This window comes from Leguminivora glycinivorella, chromosome 15 (genome assembly GCF_023078275.1).
Source record: "Leguminivora glycinivorella isolate SPB_JAAS2020 chromosome 15, LegGlyc_1.1, whole genome shotgun sequence".
NCBI classification, from domain to species: domain Eukaryota; kingdom Metazoa; phylum Arthropoda; class Insecta; order Lepidoptera; family Tortricidae; genus Leguminivora; species Leguminivora glycinivorella.
In genome coordinates, this window is record NC_062985.1 from 3,121,708 (window position 1) to 3,140,925 (window position 19,218).

Below are 19,218 nucleotides of genomic sequence, written 5' to 3' on the forward strand. Positions count from 1 at the left end.
TTCCGTTGGTGTACCCTTGTTTCGCCGACAAACTTTTCATCGAATATCATTTCATCGACAACAAATCACCGAAAGTTTAGTTCGAGTAAAATTTTTTCGAGTAATTTGGTTTCAACTACTATTCATTTGAAATTTTCTTAGTTATTATAAATACTATTCAAATAATATTTCTTCATCGCTGATTCGTTTCAAAGTACTTCAAATAGCAGAATTACAAAACATCGCAATTCATTTATTCGACGTATTATTACAAAACTTTCTCATTTGTCGTACTACACATTTATAGATGTTTCTATTCTAGGAAACTTCAAATTGTCGATTTTATCGTGGCACATCATATACGTCCATAATTAAACTAGGTATGGCCATTGGCTTAAATCCTATATTAGAGTAGGTTTAGGTTAGGTTAGAACAGCGATGCTACAAAACGATGAACGGCTTTTAAAATAGGTTTAGGTTACGTTAGAACTGTGACCACACACAATAACGACCAGCTTACAGAGTAGGTTTAGGTTAGGTTAAAACTGTGATCACACAGAAACAAACGGCTTACAGAGTAGGTTTAGGTTAGGCTAGAACTGCGACCTAAACAACAACGAATGGCTTTTAAATTAGGTTTAGGTTAGGTTAGAACTGTGATTTACACAGAAGCAAACGTATTGCAGAGTAGGTTTAGATTAGGTTAGAACTGCGACCAAACAGTTTATAAATTGTAAAATTTATAATGAATCATAATTGAAATAATATTATTATGCGTAATGAATTGTATTACTTAAATGTAAAACAAAATGAAATGAAAAAACACGAAACGAAAAACCACGATATAAAGTATACTCGGAATAACTTATCTACGAAATAAAAGTCTACGGTTTGATTTTACTTATATCGATTGTTCTACGATATGAACTGTCGATGAAATGAAATTATTTGAAACGTTGTCTTTGAAATAATATTCGAACAAGTGTCTGTCGGCGATTCAAGGGTAAACCAATTCTGTTAACTTTAAGAGATGGTTATTTAGACTAAATACAATGAATTTCTCTAAGAAACTAACGTCTTAACTCTTACGGTTATCGAGATATTAAAAAAATAAAAATAATTACTGATCACACGTGTGACAGCCTTTACCACTTCCCAATGTTATTTGTTTTGACATGTGCCGTCAATCACTTGACACTAACTTGAATGTTATTCTTAAGGAACTCTCCCACTACTTAATAAATTCATTTATTATGTATGAAAATGATGAAAAAAATATTTTTGCGAATTTAACTAAAACTGATAGATAGGTGGTTCCTGATAATGAACCTAGCTACGTGTCAAATTTAACAAACAGATTTCCTATAGCCACCATCCTGCTCCATCATCAGATCAGCTCTATGATACCATAATATTGCATTGTCACATGATTTACCTACATATGTGTGCAGTTGTGCACAGCTCAATCAGAAACCGAGAAGTGAGTCAAAAACTTGCAAGATTCGATTACAGACAAACAACGGAACAGGTGAAAGTAAATAAAAGCTTGTAAAAATGCCATTCACGTCCTGGAATTTATCATAAACAAATAAGAGATTGATGGTTGAGCGGAGTTTATTGTTGGTAGTCTGTGGTCGAGTATAAAGGAATCTGTGCTTGCCGCGGGTAATGTTGGTAGCAAGTGACATTAACAGGGTATTGTTGGTCTTTTCTATTGAGTTTAATCCCATTCAAAGGATAAATCTGGTGAATATAGCTTCTGTTTTGTATCTATGATATTCAACAAAGTCTCGATACTACTCGTATATAGTTAACCAAAGCCAAAGGTGCATTATAAATTTAATTTTGACCTTTGTGCTTTCATTGTTTTCATTCTTTCTATAATGTTTAAGTTTTCTATAATGAGGAAACCCACCCCACTCGCGCCATCCGCGACAAGGATGGCCCTGTAATAACAAAATATAATGTTACTGTTGAGGATGGGCAGCGTCACGTGTGTGGTGTATTCATATGAATACACCACGGTGTATCATATGATAGACACGAGTAGTAGCTAAAGCGTAAAGTAATGAATCTCCAATCAATCCATTTATTGTATAAAGGTGTGCCTATACATGATTGGGTTGTCGCTGACCAAGCAATATGCGTTATGTCGCAGTAAACCATTGTGTTACTGCTAGCAGAAAGTAGCTAATATGCCATTACAGCTCATCACCACACCCTCACGGGAGCGCGACCACACACAGCCATCGCAGCAGCAATGCTTAAGTGGCCTTTCACACCCAGTTACCCAAGCAGACGGGTTCTGATGTGTCGAACACAACTATTCGTTCTTTGTTCTTCTCTTAAGAGCGCTTTTACATAGCGGCGTCGATCTGACCGTGTAGGGTATCAAATGAAAGGACTTTCTGAATAGTTTAAAAATATATACTGTGGCATTTTCTCGAATACTCGATCTAACAAATTATGAAAGCATGTCCATAAATGGTAAAAATTGTAACGCAGAAGGCCAGATTCCAAAAAAAATGCCAAGAAAAAATGTATTACTAAGAGACTGCATAATCACCATTCTGCTTGTTGTCTTACACTGGTTTGCGTGGACGACGGTAGCGCGATGGTTGCTCGACGGCGATGCAACGCATACGAAATCAAACCTTATCGATATGGAAGTATGAGACGCGACGGCGACGGTCACGTGACCGTCGCCCACGCAAGACACGGCGTTACACTGGCTTGCGTGGACGACTGTCGCGCGACGGCGATGCGACGCGACGCGGCGCGACGAAATTAAACCTTCGATCTCTATGGAAGTGTCTTAGGTAAGCGACGTCGATGTAATATCGATGATTAGTGGGGACGTTTATCGACAAAAAGAGGCCAAACCTTTTTTTTCTTGACCAAAGCATGAAACTTGGCACAGTTGTGCCTTATATCAAAATAAGCCGATTAAGATCGGGAGCCTTCGGGAGCCTCCCCCCTGGGGCTCGGGAGGGGGGGTCAAAGTACCGCTTCACCCGGCTTGCTTTGAAAAATTCTAACATAGCCCGTTTAGTTCATAGGTCATGTTTGGTATCGTTTTCAAGTAAATCAATAACGTAGAATTCATTTTTGGTACTAAAATTATAATTTAATGGAAAAAAAAATAAAAAAAATTAAAAGTTTGAAATTTTCATCTATCATTTACAAATTCAAGTCATCATAAATGTCAAACTGTTTGCTTTTTCTACAAATAAAAAATATCATATGAGAGCCTATTTAATATAGATTATGAATAATATAACTTTTACCCACCTTTACTAACGTTAAGTTTCATAAAAAAAACTTTAAGCCGCGCGGCGTCGGGACGCCGCGAGCGTAATTTTAAAATGCCTATTTTAAAAAACTCTATTAGAACCCGTTTAGCTATTAGGTCATGTTTAGTATCGTTTTCGAGTAAATTAATAACGTAGAATTTAGTTTTGGTACTAAAATGACCATTTAATGTTAAATGAAATTAAAAAAAAAAATCTGTGAGTTGCAAATTCAAGTCACCATAAATGTCAAACGGTTTGCTTTTTCTATAAATATAAAAATATGATATTAAAGCCTTTTCACAAAGGATAGTACGCGTTCGCCTACGCGAGCTTAGACTGTGTGCGGGGAACGCGCCTCTTTCATATATTTGATCGCCAGTGTCAGACGTGTGTTAATGCATAAATAGAAAAAGATTCATTATTATTGACTCCGGTGTCGACAACGGCAACACTCGGGTCGAACCACACGATCTAAAGACCGACTGTACCTGTTATTTATTCATTGTAGTGAATCCTGAAAGAAATTTATATAATAGTATTTTATACAATCGTGATATAATACAAAACTTTTCAGTCGAGTACCATGTGTAGTACGGTACGAGAGTGAAAAGCTTAATTATATCACTATTGTATACAATACTTTTTCTACGAGTCATCATCTTCATCATCAATGGACGGAAATATCACCATTCATGCAAGTTAAAATTAATGTCAATAGAGTCGTTCACCATTGTATCAACATCGAATTACCTAGCAACCAATTGTTTGTAATAACCGTCTTTGATTGGCCGATAACGCGACAGATAAAAAAAATGTGTTTCAGATGCAGGAAAATTTGCCAGGTATCGCAAATTAGTATAGAAATTGTATGAAGTTCTATTTTTGAAATTATTATAGTTAACTAAAGTCAATTATAATGAGCTTATTATAATTGAGTCGGAACTGCGGAACTGTCATACTCATACTATACATTCCCTTCACAGAAACATAGCTGGATACATATGGAACTGCATAAAGAAGGCTCTACCCTCTTTATGCAGTTGCATCGGTTTTTGCAACCTGATTTACATTTACATCTTGTAACTTCTAAGCATATACTGGCCACTTCAGTGTTGTCTGACCAGTGTGGTACCCATTCGTCTCCTTCTTCCTTCCATCCCCAAGAAGACGGACTTGGCAAATTTTGGTGTCGCACCAACGCCTGACTCCAAACAAGAACGCCCTGAGTCCCATTTCTCAAAACTGAAAGTTACAAGTTACAAGCGGAAGTCTCTTTCCAACTTGTCATATTAGACATTGACAACCAGTTGAAAATTGTAACTTGTAGCTTCGAGAAATAGGCCCCTGGTACACTGTGCGCAGTATATGCTGATGCAAGGCAGCCTCTGAAGGAGGTATGTTCTCCAATTGTCGATCTTTTCTGGTACCTAAAGAGGTAGGTACTTCGACCACTCATTCACCGATGCGCAACGACTTGGTCTGAAACAATATGTGCATTATCATTTTAGAGTCTACAACTATCAAATTACAACTTTTTGGTGGATCACGTAACCTTCAGTATTACCCACTTACGTTACGTATCATACAAAATTATTACAAACTTTAGTAGAATCTGATTTGCCTCTGATATTGCTCCATCTTGTAATAGTTTGACACCTTGAGTGGCCTGGCTAAGCTTCAAAGTCAAAAGAAAACGTTTCTAGATTAGACATAGTATGCATGGGTTAGGTACGATAAACGCAGCTTGAAACGATCAACAAGGGAGAAACATGGCCACCCAAGGCTTCAAACTATTACGAGATGGAGCAATATCATAGATAGGCTAATCAGATTCTACTAAAGTTTGTAATTATTTTGTATGATAGGTAAGTGTGTAATAGTGAAGGTGATCCACCAAAATGTTGTAATTTGATAGTTGCAGAATCTGTTTAAATAAAATGACAATGCACATATTGTTTCAGATCAAGGGTCCTTACGCAATAGTGAATGAGTGCCGGAAGAACCTCTTTACTAGAAAAGATCGCCACTTGGAGAACACACCTTTTTCCGAGGCTGCCTTACTTCATCATATACTGCCATTTGTCTAAGACTGGGGCTAAAGACATGCTAACCACACCCTTGCTGCCGACGCATTAGGACACCACGGACTCCACTGCCAGTCTATTGCTGGCCGAATTTTGTGACACGATGCACTTAACGATTTAATCCGCAAGGCTCTCGGCACAGCGAACATACCGACAACCCTCGAAACTGTCGGCTTGTCAGCAGCAGACGGAAAGCGGCCTGATGGTTGCTCGCTTTTGCCTTGGTTTCTGGGACGACCCTTGGCGTGGGGCGTGACCTGTGTGGATACCTTGGCTCCGTCCAATGTCTGACGCTCGGCCCAGAAACCAGGGACTGCTACTGCAAAACGCCCAGTTTAAACGCGCAAATATGCATTTTTAAAAAACAACTACATATTTGCGGCAATTGCATTTGAAACATTTGGACCATGGTCATCAGACACCAAGCAGTTCGTGAAGGAAGCTTCCACCAAACTTGTCCGGGTGTTTGGTGACATACGCATAGGCTTTTACATCATATTTTTATTTAAAGAAAAAGCAAACAGTTGATATTTTTGTTGACTTGAATTTGCAAATTATAGATGAATTTTTTTTAAATTTATTTACCATTAAATTATAATTGTAGTACCAAAAATAAATTCTTTGTTATTAATTTACTCGAAAACTATATCAAACATGACCTAATAGCTAAACCGGGTCTAATAGAGTATTTAAAATAGAGGTATTTTAAAATTACGCTCGCGGCGTGCCGACGCCGCGCGTCTTAAAGTATTTTTTTTGTGGAACTTAACGTTTGTGAAGGTGGATAAAAGTTATATTTTTTATAATCTATATTAAATAGGTTTTCATATCATATTTTTTATTTATAGAAAAAGCAAACAGTTTGTCATTTATGATGACTTGAATTTGTAAATCATGGATGAAAATTTCAAATTTTTAAATTTTTTTGAATTTTACTTACCATTAAATTATAATTTTAGTACCAAAAATGAATTCTACGTTATTGATTTACTCGAAAACGATATCAAACATGACCTAATAGCTAAACGGGGTCTAATAGAGTTTCTAAAATAAAGGCATTTTTAAATTACGCTCGCGGCGTACCGACGCCGCGCGTCTTAAAGTATTTTTTTTGTGGAACTTAACGTTAGTAAAGGTGGATAAAAGTTATATATTTTATAATCTATATTAAATAGGCTATCGTGTCATATTTTTTATTTATAGAAAAAGCAAACAGTTTGTCATTTATGATGACTTGAATTTGTAAATCATGGATGGAAATTTAAAATTTTTTAATTTTTTTTAATTTTATTTACCATTAAATGATAATTTTAGTACTAAAAACGAATTCTACGTTATTGATTTACTCGAAAACGATATCAAACATGACCTAATAGCTAAACGGGGTCTAATAGAGTTTCTAAAATAAAGGCATTTTTAAATTACGCTCGCGGCGTACCGACGCCGCGCGTCTTAAAGTATTTTTTTTGTGGAACTTAACGTTAGTAAAGGTGGATAAAAGTTATATATTTTATAATCTATATTAAATAGGCTATCGTGTCATATTTTTTATTTATAGAAAAAGCAAACAGTTTGTCATTTATGATGACTTGAATTTGTAAATCATGGATGGAAATTTAAAATTTTTTAATTTTTTTTTAATTTTATTTACCATTAAATGATAATTTTAGTACTAAAAACGAATTCTACGTTATTGATTTACTCGAAAACGATACCAAACATGACCTATTAACTAAACGGGGTAAGTTAGAATTTTTCAAACCAAGCCGGGTGAAGCGGTACTTTGACCCCCTCCCGGGCCCCAGGGGGGAGGCTCCCGAAGGCTCCCGATCTTAATCGGCTTATTTTGATATAAGGAACAACTGTGCCAAGTTTCATGCTTTGGTCAAAAAATTTAAGGTTTTTCAATAAACTCCCCAACTAGATAGGCGATGCGATGCGACGCGACGGCGACGGTCGCGCGACGGTTAGTTATTCTCTACGTGTTGGCTGCAATTCCGTGCTCACTTCCCAAAGGTCCGGAATACCCAATGGTTTTCGTGATGCAAATAGAAAGCTAAACAAACTTATATCCGAGTTTAATGTTTAATTCTTTTTAACTGTGCACTAAACCTGCAGTGAATATGGCTGCACATTTGCTGCATCGGTTATATCAGCCACCCGAGAGCTCACAAACGTCGCTCTCGTTAATCAGTAGCCATCCTGACTGACATCGGGCGGGACAGTAACGATTATGACTAGGAGTTGGCTAAATATTTGGCATAGATATTTGTAAAGTTTTCTACCGTATATACCTACGTATGGTAGGGTATGTTTCAGTATGCAATAAAGTTTAATACGTTATGATTTTTAATGCTATATGCATCAAACGAGCAGATGAGCCTGATGGAAAGATGTCATCGATGGTCGTAAGCATCACGGGAACCACTTATGCCAACAAACCACAATGTGGTTTGACAGAAGACATGTATTAGGCGAGATGATCTGTCAAAACCAAGGGGGTGAGGTGCGCGGCGTCCGGGCCGCCCCGCCCGCACGGCTCTGTTCGCTTGTCGCACACGGGAACTCAAATTCGCGCGGCAGCGTGACACAGACGGATCGCAGTATAATGATTGCCGTATTTTAACCGGGCTTTCTTAGTTTTTTCATGAAATAGGAGGCAAATGAGCAGCTGTATCGCCTGATAGTAAACGATCACCGCCTTATTTTTTTTTATTAGGTTTCTTCATTTGTGTAAGTAATACGAATGATTTATAGTTACAATATGTTTGGTCAGCGTTGTCGTTGCTTTTAAGGACGTCCCTAAGCTACAATCAATTTTATCTATTTTTTCGGATTCTCCAACTGCCATCGTCGAAACTTCTTAGTAATCGCACTTAGCTACAGATCGACAGGGTGAAATGAAAAGGACCATTCAAACTTTGCATAGTGACTTTTGATGTCATTATGAACAACTTTTATTAAGGGTCCAATGCTGAAACCACGAAAAAAAATTGGATATTCCATAAAAATGAGCTGTATCATAACAGTCGAAATGTATACAATAGATTTTTTTTGCGTTTTCATCATTAGTCCCATAATAAATAGGAGCATAATTTAAAAATTACGAGTTACAATTATTTACCTGCAAAGATAATACTGTGTAGAGAATTTTATGGAAATATACCTACTTCTCCTAAACATCATAACCGTAGCTTTTACGGTTTTCCTAAATATATAAAAAAAACTGAAAATGGGGACATAAAAATGGGGAGGCGGGAGGAGGGGAAAGATTAATATCTCGGCGTGTTTTCTACTTTATGTAGAAGTTTTTTCTTATAAACATTTGTTAACAGAACACAGTAACCATCAGCTTCTTTGACCATAGACTTTATGTAAAAAAAATTTATGTCATGTCACTGTTGTTTAAAAAGACACATAAAATTTGTCAGTCGTGAATAAATAACGCTTTTTCTTTTTCATATTGAAAGCCTTTAAGCTGTATATATGCCAAAGTTTCGAATTTTATTCTTGTTGTTTATGAACCTACAACTTAAAACATGATGAAGTCACTCGGCCAGTCACTGATGAATAAAGATCGTTATCAGCGTGCTGTATTGGTGGCAGAGTATGGTTGGCAAAAAAACAAATACACAAGTATTTAAAACATTATATACTTAACAAATTATGTAATATACACATATTTATAATTATTTATCTATATTACACTGAATAAATAACTAAAATTTGTTCAACAGATTTGGCTTCGTGCACTACTTTTGACTTGAACTGGGTACTTGAATAACAATTCTAGATAGTCTTATCTAGAGTGCATTTGATTATTTGGATTAAAATAATATGTCTACACTTCGCGTAATGTATTTTTATGACATAATTAATGTCATTTACGTACCTATACTGTTTTAAAAATATATAGTTCATCGGAAAAGGCTTTGTACCGTAGAGGTGTAATCCTAAGAAGGTAAGTATTTATTTTGTAGTTAAGAACAAAGTGAATATTTAAATGTAAGTATTTGTTTTTTTTTGCCAACCGTACCGTTTGCCACGAAAAGTGCACCTTGATAACGATCTCTACTGATGAAATCTGTGCTATTTATATTAAGATATGAATAAAATCTAAAGTATGAAAACTATGCAATTGAAACTTTGTCTATTTAATAAAGTTGCTATTCAAGATTCAAGGATTCAGAAGAACGACAAAATGCTTCAAGAAAACAGCTTTTATCTTCGCTTGACTCGTGTTGGCGGGGGCACTACCGCCACTACCGTACCTCCAAATGGAATACAACCCAGCACAGGATAAATTATCAATACCATTCTATGCCTACCTTGAATTCTCAAGTAATATTCATATCCAGTATCAACTATTGTCAATGGAGTCAGACAGCTTGTTGAAGGATTCATATAATCTTGAAAATTAGATAAATATCTTTAAATATCAAGTATCGTAATCATACTCAACAAATAAATATAAAAAAAAATTGACCGGCTTTATCAATGTATGATTATGGACTTTCATCAAAATTGATTCAGAAGTTAAAATACTGAAATCTTTTAACTATTGTGGAAAAATGGCGATAGTTGCCAAACAAAATTTCTGTCAGGTTGGCCACATGTTTGGCATTGACACAGAAAAAATATAGACGGAGGGTAGCACGATCTAATTAACCTTATACCAAATTTTGAAAAACAGAAATACCTACCCTACCTGATCTTCAATCAGTACTGTTAGTACTGTACCTACCGCCGCCTTTTCTTTCGAACAATTCAATATTTTTATGAAAATTTTGCGTAAGTTTGTTCACTAGCTGGACATCAGTCATATATTTTCTAAGTGGAAAAGTTGTGCTGTAATGACGTCACAGACCCGTCATCTAGGGGTTTCTAAAATCTACGATGTTTAGATATCGTAAATGTCACTTGATAATATTAGATGAAAATGAAATACTTACGTGTATATATAAATTATCATTTTCTTACCTTTTCACGGGCTTTGATTAGAATTTTATTTATTTATTTGTTTTCTAGCACGCAATTATTTTTTCTGCCTCCTCAAAGCTTTGTTCCCCATTGCTTCAATGACACGTCACCACGCGGAGAAAACTGACACAGGTCCATCCTCTGAAAGCGCCGCCGCGCGACTGAAGAGGCCATAAGTGCCATCGAAAATGTTTTCAATTTGAAAACAATTTTCAAAAAAAAAAATTTTTGCAAAAACAGGATTAGTAACAGGTCTTAAAATTAGGTTCATAGTTGTTCCATCTTTCCTTTGCGGATTTGGTAGTATTTGGTAAATATTATATTATTTTAATGACGCTGCCGGCACAAACTCATCAGATTCGTCTAGATAATCTTATTACCTATATATTGAAGTAAAAAACAAGTCAAAAAAGTTCTTATCATAGCCATGGGAACGATTTATTGTTAAGAGAAGAGGTAACTTTGGAGTCATTTTCTATCGAGCGAAGTTGTAACATTCATGTTGTTCAACTCCATTACATACTCACCAGATCCTGAAATTTAACATATATCGTTTTCAGATTTTTCCATTACGTTTTCCTGTGTTTTTAACGGCTTCAAAAAACGAGTGCGCGCAGCGTCTACGGAAATATATCGCCTTAAGCATTACGTTCCGAATAAACTTTTTTTTATGCGTTACGGACCTTTGAGAACTCTAAATACCTGCTTCTTGAAGAGCCCCATGGCCCCCATGTCATTACGTAAGCGAAACAAACATCTCAGAAGGTACATTCCACAACTTGCACGTTCTGTGCAAAAATGAGCGAGAGACCCGTTTGTCCTTTGCCAAAGCACATAATAAGATTGATGGGACTGGTATTATGATTGTTTCGTAAATATTGAATTTTATTTATGAGCTTTATTCTCTCCCAGCAACACTTCCCAGTCGATTAGTCTCTGATATTTTTGGTTCTTGGAAATAAACTAGACAGTCTTTGGCTGATGATAATGTAATAGATGAGGTTGAAATAGTTTATTTCATTAGGATGACCCAAATGGACCGATTAGTTTGGCCTTATATTTTATTTAGGAAACGAAATTTTCGAACAATCAATAAGAATGACCTAAACCCGCCTGAACTATTAAGTTGAATAAACATTTTACAGGCACAATTCTCAAAAATGACCACAATTTAAGATAATAAATTTGTATTATTTTTAACGTTAATGAATTTTTGTACGTCTTCCCCGAAGTTTACTTTTTGTGTGTTATTTTATAAAATAAAGGGTATTTTATCGGCATTGACCCGCTAAACTGTAATCCCATCAAACAATTGTTCAAACGTTGGCCCTATCAATGTCAGGAATAAAATGGATTCGAGCATACGAACCCAACTTATCTGAACCATAAACAGACATGGTATTCCCAAAGCTGACATAGCATTTGATTCAGTTAAACAAATATATACAAATCTAGCCTGTTTTCCAGAGGGGTAGGCAAATAGAGCGGACTGGCGTCTTCTTTTGCAGGATGGCATGAAGAGACATGATGAAGTTTAGCTTAATGACCAAAGGCAGAAAAGACTTCGGAATTCACAGGAACCATCAACAGATTCCCGTTTCATCTGCGATGACTGTGGCCGCAAGTGCCGTGCTACCATTGGACTTTACAGCCATAGGAAATAATGCGCCGTACCTCCAATCTCTGTCGGCGCACATACCCCGAGAAAGTCGCTGCAAAAATCATCTTTGGCCAATGATGATGAGGCAGAGATCACGGATCTCTATTTGATATGTTCCTGACAAACCATTTTCGGTTCGAATTTTCATAACGTACGTAAAACGTGATCTCCAGTAACTTATAGAGAAATAATAAGAAATTAGTATAAATACGTCCCACTGCTGGACACAGGCTTTCTCTCATGAGTGTGAGAGCTCGGAGTAAAGTCCACACGCTAGCCCAATCGAATAAGGATTAGAGACTTGACGAACATCTTTGAGTTCCCTTACAGATTTTCAACGAGTATAATTATTGTCCATGTTTCCTAGATGGAGCAGATGGCGTCCACAGTGCCCTGCCATTTATTTATTAATCAATCGGAGTGCTAATTTTCATTGTTGTTAATATTTTTGGGACTCGAAATAGAGGTCTTGCCACTTATAAAACAACCAGCCCCTTTTTATCGAATAGTTAATTTTCAAATTAAATTATGATAAGGGCGCGGCAAATCTCGACTGGAGGGCAAATATAATTCGTCCGGACCGGTTACATATGGTAGGTGTATTCAGTGGATACATGTGAAAGTTCAACATCATAGTATAATAATGGAAAAAATGGATTAGTTACAATTGCCCTCCAGTTGAGATTTATCCCGCTGTACCTTATCAATAATTCTCTTTAACGGATTCCTACTATTCTTGTTACAACCAGGAGGCAAACACTCACGGAGGCACACACTGTATAATCAGCCGGCGTATTATGCTTCCAATTTTATCACTTATCCACGTGGATAAAGTATCCGTCACGCTTTGGCAAGTATGTCAGTGTGAGAGTGACAGATGTCTTATCCACGTGGATAAGTGATAAAATTGGAAGCATGATACGCCGGCAGGAGGCAAACACTCGCGGGCAATGATAATAGGTCCCGGGCCCTCTCATTGTCACGACACTTGTACTTATCAAATGGACCGTTTTCTTCCCTTATCTGCCCTTTACTTTTTATTATTTGTTTTTATTCCGCGTTGGGGATGACACGTTGTGATTTCGATTAGGATTTTGTATACCTATTTTAAATTTGTATTATCTGTATCGAAAGTGGCGTGCAGTGCTCTTGTGTTGGAGGCCAAAACTCATTTTGGGTTATCGCGCCAGCCAAGTACTTATAAGTAAGTGTATGGTTTTATTTCAATTTTGTGACGTTAAGTTCAACTTTTTATCTAATACATATACCTTTACATTACATTACAGAATTATCTTAGATATAGTCGGTAAATAATAAAAGGATTACCAGAAAGTAAAACATTGAAAAAATAACTCAATAACTTAATATTAATTAAATTTTTTTTTATGAGAATATTTAGTGTCCCACTGCTGTGTAAGGGCCTCCCCTGACTTTTTCCACTCGATCCCGTCGTCGGCATTTTCCTACCATTTTGGAATAGGTACCTAGGGTACCTCGAATATGTCAATATTTTTATTTACTAAAACGAAAGTAGGTAATAAACAAGTACGACCCTAAATACCGTTGAATTGTAGGTACACACTTGTCTAGGCAACTATTTCATGGACAAAATAAGTGCTTTGAGTTTCCGAACATCTCAAGAATTTCTTCCAATGAGTGGCATAGCTTAGGTATTTTAACAGAAATGACAATTTTATAGACAAAGATGGAATGTGTGTCAACTACGTTCCAGCAGCGGCTAGTCCATACAAGCCGATTTCCATCGGCTTGCCTAAAATTGATTACTAGTAAAGTACCTAATGTTAAGGTAGGTTTATTTTTGCTCAGTGTTGCCTAGCAGAATTTTTCACCAGCCGCCACTGCTACGTTCACACCTCTACCGGTATTCTCGACTTTAGGACAGCAACAGTACCTCAGCAATTCCCGTCAACTTTGTACAAAAATTAAGGGAAAAGTTAAATTTGTTTTTATTAATTCCTATTTTGTTACCAAGATTTTGTTGATGAATTGAGATTTTATTAAGTTTTATTTCGTCATTAAGGTTCTCTAGTATCTATATTTTCTTAATTATAACAATTATCCTGTATATATCTTACGAAAGTCGAATTATATTACTAAATGTTGGTAACAAAATAGGATCAATTAAAATTTGCTGACGTGGCATTGTACAAAGTTGACGGGAATTGCTGACCTAATTGCAGTCGTTTTGTAAGAATGTGCTAAGTTCCCTGGGGTACGTATCCTTTGAGCTACTAATGACTATCATATAAAAACTATAGTACCATATACTTACAAATGAATAATTCTATATCTAGGGTCAACTATAAACATCATCAGCTTACAGCATCTCATCGTACGACGCGTCACAGATGCTTAGTTTGGATATGTTGGATGTATGGATGCGTTGCTCCAGCGCACGGTGGGCTAAATGGCTCGAAAAGAGGACATTCACACTTTTTTCAGAAAATCATTTTTTTTTAAATGCTATCCGATGGAGAAATATATAAGGAACAATAAATAAAGAATACATTTTTTCGAAATAAGGCATATTGACAGCAGAAGTAAAGTCTATTTTTTTTTTGTATGGGACCCAAAAATAGGTATCTTGTTTCTCAGAAACTATTAGAGTTCCCGTCTTCTACCTTTCAAGACTTTGTTTTTCTACTTTTATAGAGTAGGGAACGATAAGCAGATTTTTTATACAGGTGCTGTTTTTTTTGTTTAGTCCAGTAAAAAGTCCACACATTTTCGATTTTTTCGTTTATGTCTTTTTTGGGCTTTTTACATTATATTTCGATAGTTAAAAGTAAAAATGATAATAACACTTATCATATGTAACGTTTATTAAGTTATATACAAATCCTAAGTATATTTTTTACATTTTTCATACAACTAAAAAGTAAATAATCTAATGTTTTACAATAGACACATGTCACTTAAAATAAACAAAAAACAACAAAAGTAATATGGTTGTGGTATAATAATAACGATACGATACATAACATTTCTAAAAATGATTGAGTTGTAACTAACAACTGAACCAAAATAAACTCTTCCAAAAAAAATTTCAAAAATAGTCGCATCTGTAACTTTTTATTATTATCATAGAATTAAACTATCGAAAAATATTGTGGAATCCCAAAAAAGACATAAACGAAAAAATCTAAAATGTGTGGACTTTTTACTGAACTAAAAAAAACAGCACCTGTATAAAAAATCTGCTTATCGTTTCCTACTCTATAGAAGTAGAAAAACAAAGTCTTGAAAGGTAGAAGACGGGACCTCTAATAGTTTCTGAGAAACAAGATACCTATTTTTGGGTCCCATACATAAAAAACAGACTTTATTTTTTTCTGCTATCAATATGCCTTATTTCGAAAAAATGTATGCCACATTTTTTGTTCCTTATATAATTCTCTATCAGATAGCATTTTTCAAAAAATTATTTTCTGAAAAAAGTGCGAATGTCCTCTTTTCGAGCCATCCAGCTCACCGTGCAGCGTTGCGTTGGTGTCTGGACTTCATACAAACATCGACGCTGAGGCAATCCTATTTTAAAATACCCGAGCCTATAAGTCCAGGCGGCCAAGTACGGTCTCGTAAAGCCTATGAAGCCAGTCCCAGGATCCAGACGAAAAGGATTTACCATTTTTAAGTGCGATAAGGACGCACCAACGCGATAATGTTTATCACACTAGTGTGCTACACCCACAGGACTCCAGGGTATGCGATCTATTTAGGTACTAAGCTAACCATCTTATTTTCCCTTTAATCCAACCGCGCTGATGTAAGTTGTGTCTGATCGCGGCCTTCTATTTAACTCGCTAACACTACTTACAAGTTTTTACAAGTTTGGACCATTTTCACGAGTTTCCGAGTTCACTTGGACGAGTTTTGCTGCGGAATGTGGAGTATGGATGCCACTCACACCGATCGCAATGTTTTGAGTTCGATAGAATAGAGTATTTACCTAATTTATTATTTATCAGTTGTTTTGGTGTAACGTTTAAATTGTCTTCGCCAGACTCAGAATAAAAACAGACTATAAATCCTTATTACAAAACGGCTAAAAGATCTACCGTCGTTACAGCAAACTGAAAAAGCAATTTCATAAATCCGTCATACTACTCATACTCCTATATTTCTAGTATTGGACTACCAGCCAGCCCTCCCACCGTTTCCGATGATAAATATACGTCTAAGTATACTGTCACACTTGATCTAATCCCCTCCCTTCCCCCTGCTGTCGAAAATATGTAGATGACCTAAAGAATCTTAGTGAGTTAAAGACATTGCTATATAAGGCCCCTAAAGACACGATAATAATGTACCTAACTGCAAATGTATCTAAAGCATCTGACGTACCTGAGCATTTCTTATTTTTTTAGCCATTTTTTTATTTTGATTTTTTTACGGAATTTTAGGTCAATTGTACTCACGAGTACTTTCAATCTCACTGGGAGACAAAAAGTGTCTCAGAATTTCCATCCATTTTTGTTACTTTCCTCTTTTGTTACCCACACAACATGTACGGAAAATGGTAACAAAATAAGAAAAAATCGTATGGGACAATTTTTTTTACTACTAGGATTGCAAAAGCTAGTGATTCCGAGTAGAAATAGCATAATTTTTTTCAAAAATATCACATTTCATAAAAGTGGCGAAAAAAAAAGAAATGCTCACCTAATGATGCAATACGGTGTAACAAAAAATCCCAAAGATAAGCCCGCCGTACCACGTCCCCTCACACGTAGTTCCATTAGTTATTTTCCTTCTTTAGGTACTTTAATAGAGTTTCGCTTGTTCATGATTTCAATAAGAAAATTGTATTTCGTCCCTTTTAAAGAATAAACTTGCCAGAAAATACGATGAACGTCTGAAAAAACCTTTTCAAGATTAGTGAGGCTTCCGTTTATTTTGATGTATATTTTTTATTGCGAATGATAAGATACAATGTCAGCGAAAGCGATGTAGGTGTTGAAGATAATATTCACAAAAGAGCTTTCTTTAATACGACTGTTGTATAAGAAGTTTTTTATTAAGGTAATAAAACTTAAATAACAAGCTAACTCTGAAAAATAATAAAACAACTTAAAATTAAATTAAAAACTAATCTAAACTAGAATATATCTAAATAGGGCCCCCGCGGCATTGTGCCAAAGATGCTGGCAGCATTCCCTCGCTGAATAGCAATGCTTATGCGTTGCGAGAGAAGTAGTTATTTTAGATGTAGAATTGTAAATACTAACCCCGTTATTCATAAACCGAGGGGTTACTGGTGAAACCCGATAAATCGAGATAATTGTTTTTGAAATAACAACATTGTGGAAATTGCACATAGTTCGAATCTCAAAAACCAGTTTGCTCAACTTATCGGGTTTCACCAGTTCGTTCGTCCCTTGACGTATTGGTGTGATAGAAAGGGACAATAGTTATTTGTTTTACAAGGGGGCAAAGTTGTTGTTTAACCGCACGTGCCAATATTGATACCCGAGCAAGCGAAAGATTACAATATTGAACCGCGAGCGTAGCGTGGTTCAAAAAGTGGAATCCTGAGCGTTGCGAGGGTTTCAAGGCACGAAGGTTAAACAAACTTTGCCACCGACTGAAACACAAAATTTTTCATTACACCCACACGAACAAAATACTGACTATAAAACATCAAACTAAATCAAATCTATCAATCTAATCAATATTTATGATTCAAATCATCATTTACACGTAAATTATACCAGCCAGCTAAAGACATCAAGTTAAAATGTGTATGAAATTACTTTGCACTCTTGTGGATAAAATGCCATTTTGCTCTGTTTTCGAATAGCAAAGTAAGCCTTTACCAGTTGGTGTGATGAAAACTAATTTTATCGGCTTGATAACTTTAGTGAACGTTTATGAATAAGGGGGTATGTACATTATTAGAGCTCAAAAGGACGTTTTTGTTTACAGATGTAACAAAGTAAAGTTCTTTTAGATGTCCTCAGAATAAGATTCACACGTTGTCTTGAAAATTGAAAATTTGTAATATTCAGTCGCAGACTATTTGAATTTAGCGAGCACTTTGTAAATTGCATGTCATTTCCACTCGGTACAAATACAAAAGATTTTGTCTTCTTGAGCGGTTATGTAGAGAATAGGGATGACGACTATAGATAAAAAAATGTCAGTCTGTTTAGTCCGTCAGTTAGTCGCTTTCGTAAAACTAGTGCCTACGCCAAATTTTGGAATTAGTTGTCAGAGCGGACCCCAGGCTCCCATGAGCCGTGGCAAATGCAAAAAAGGAGGATGAGGAGATTTAGCACTGTTCAAAATTAATTTCAAGTATGGTTTTTGAAGTAGTGTACTTATTGGACCGAATGCTGACTTTATAAGTCTCTTTATGATCCAGCTAACATTTACCGAAGACAAGCATAATAACAATAGCATTTATTCATGTACTCTTTTAGTCAAAGTTTTGGTTCATACTTTATTTTCTCATACATCAGTCTTAAAAATCATCATATCAATTTAACGCTCCTGTTATTTCTTAAAACTACACAGGTCAGTTACAAAGCTATTTTAATATAAAAACGAGGTCCTACATGATCTTATTTCCATAGTAGTTTTCCGCGCCGCTTCTCCTACTTTTTTACTGCTATTCCTAGTTGGCCTAGTGATGTGGTAATCCCACCATCTAAATATTTTGATGAAACTTTTGATTTCAGAAGACTGACGAATATCACTGATATGATAATTTATATAAGTATATTTGTATTAAATCTCTGTTTGGCCCTATGGTTGACTGGTAGAGAATGCCTTTTGGAATTAAGTCCGCCATTTGTACATTTTTGTGTATTTTTGTGCAATAAAGCTTAAATAAATAAATAAATAAGTAGATGCCTTCTCAGAAAATCATGCTGCGTGGCGCGACGAACCGGTACCACGCTAAAACATTCAGTTCTACGCCAAATAAACTAAATTAAAATTATTTCAGAGTGTGGGTTTGTCCATTTTTGGAGGAGTCCATGTTGCACCATATGATAATTCTCTGTCGGCTGTCAGACTGGCCCAGGCTATGCCAGCCTGTTCGGTTACGTCATCTCACCATCGTCGGAGCGGATGGCCTGGTCCTCGCGCGCCATCTGGTGGGTACCAGTATAGAGCTATTTGGCTCCATCGGTCGCCATTGCCTGTCGCTGTATGTCCGGCCCATTGCCACTTAAGGCGACATTCCATTTCTGCTGCG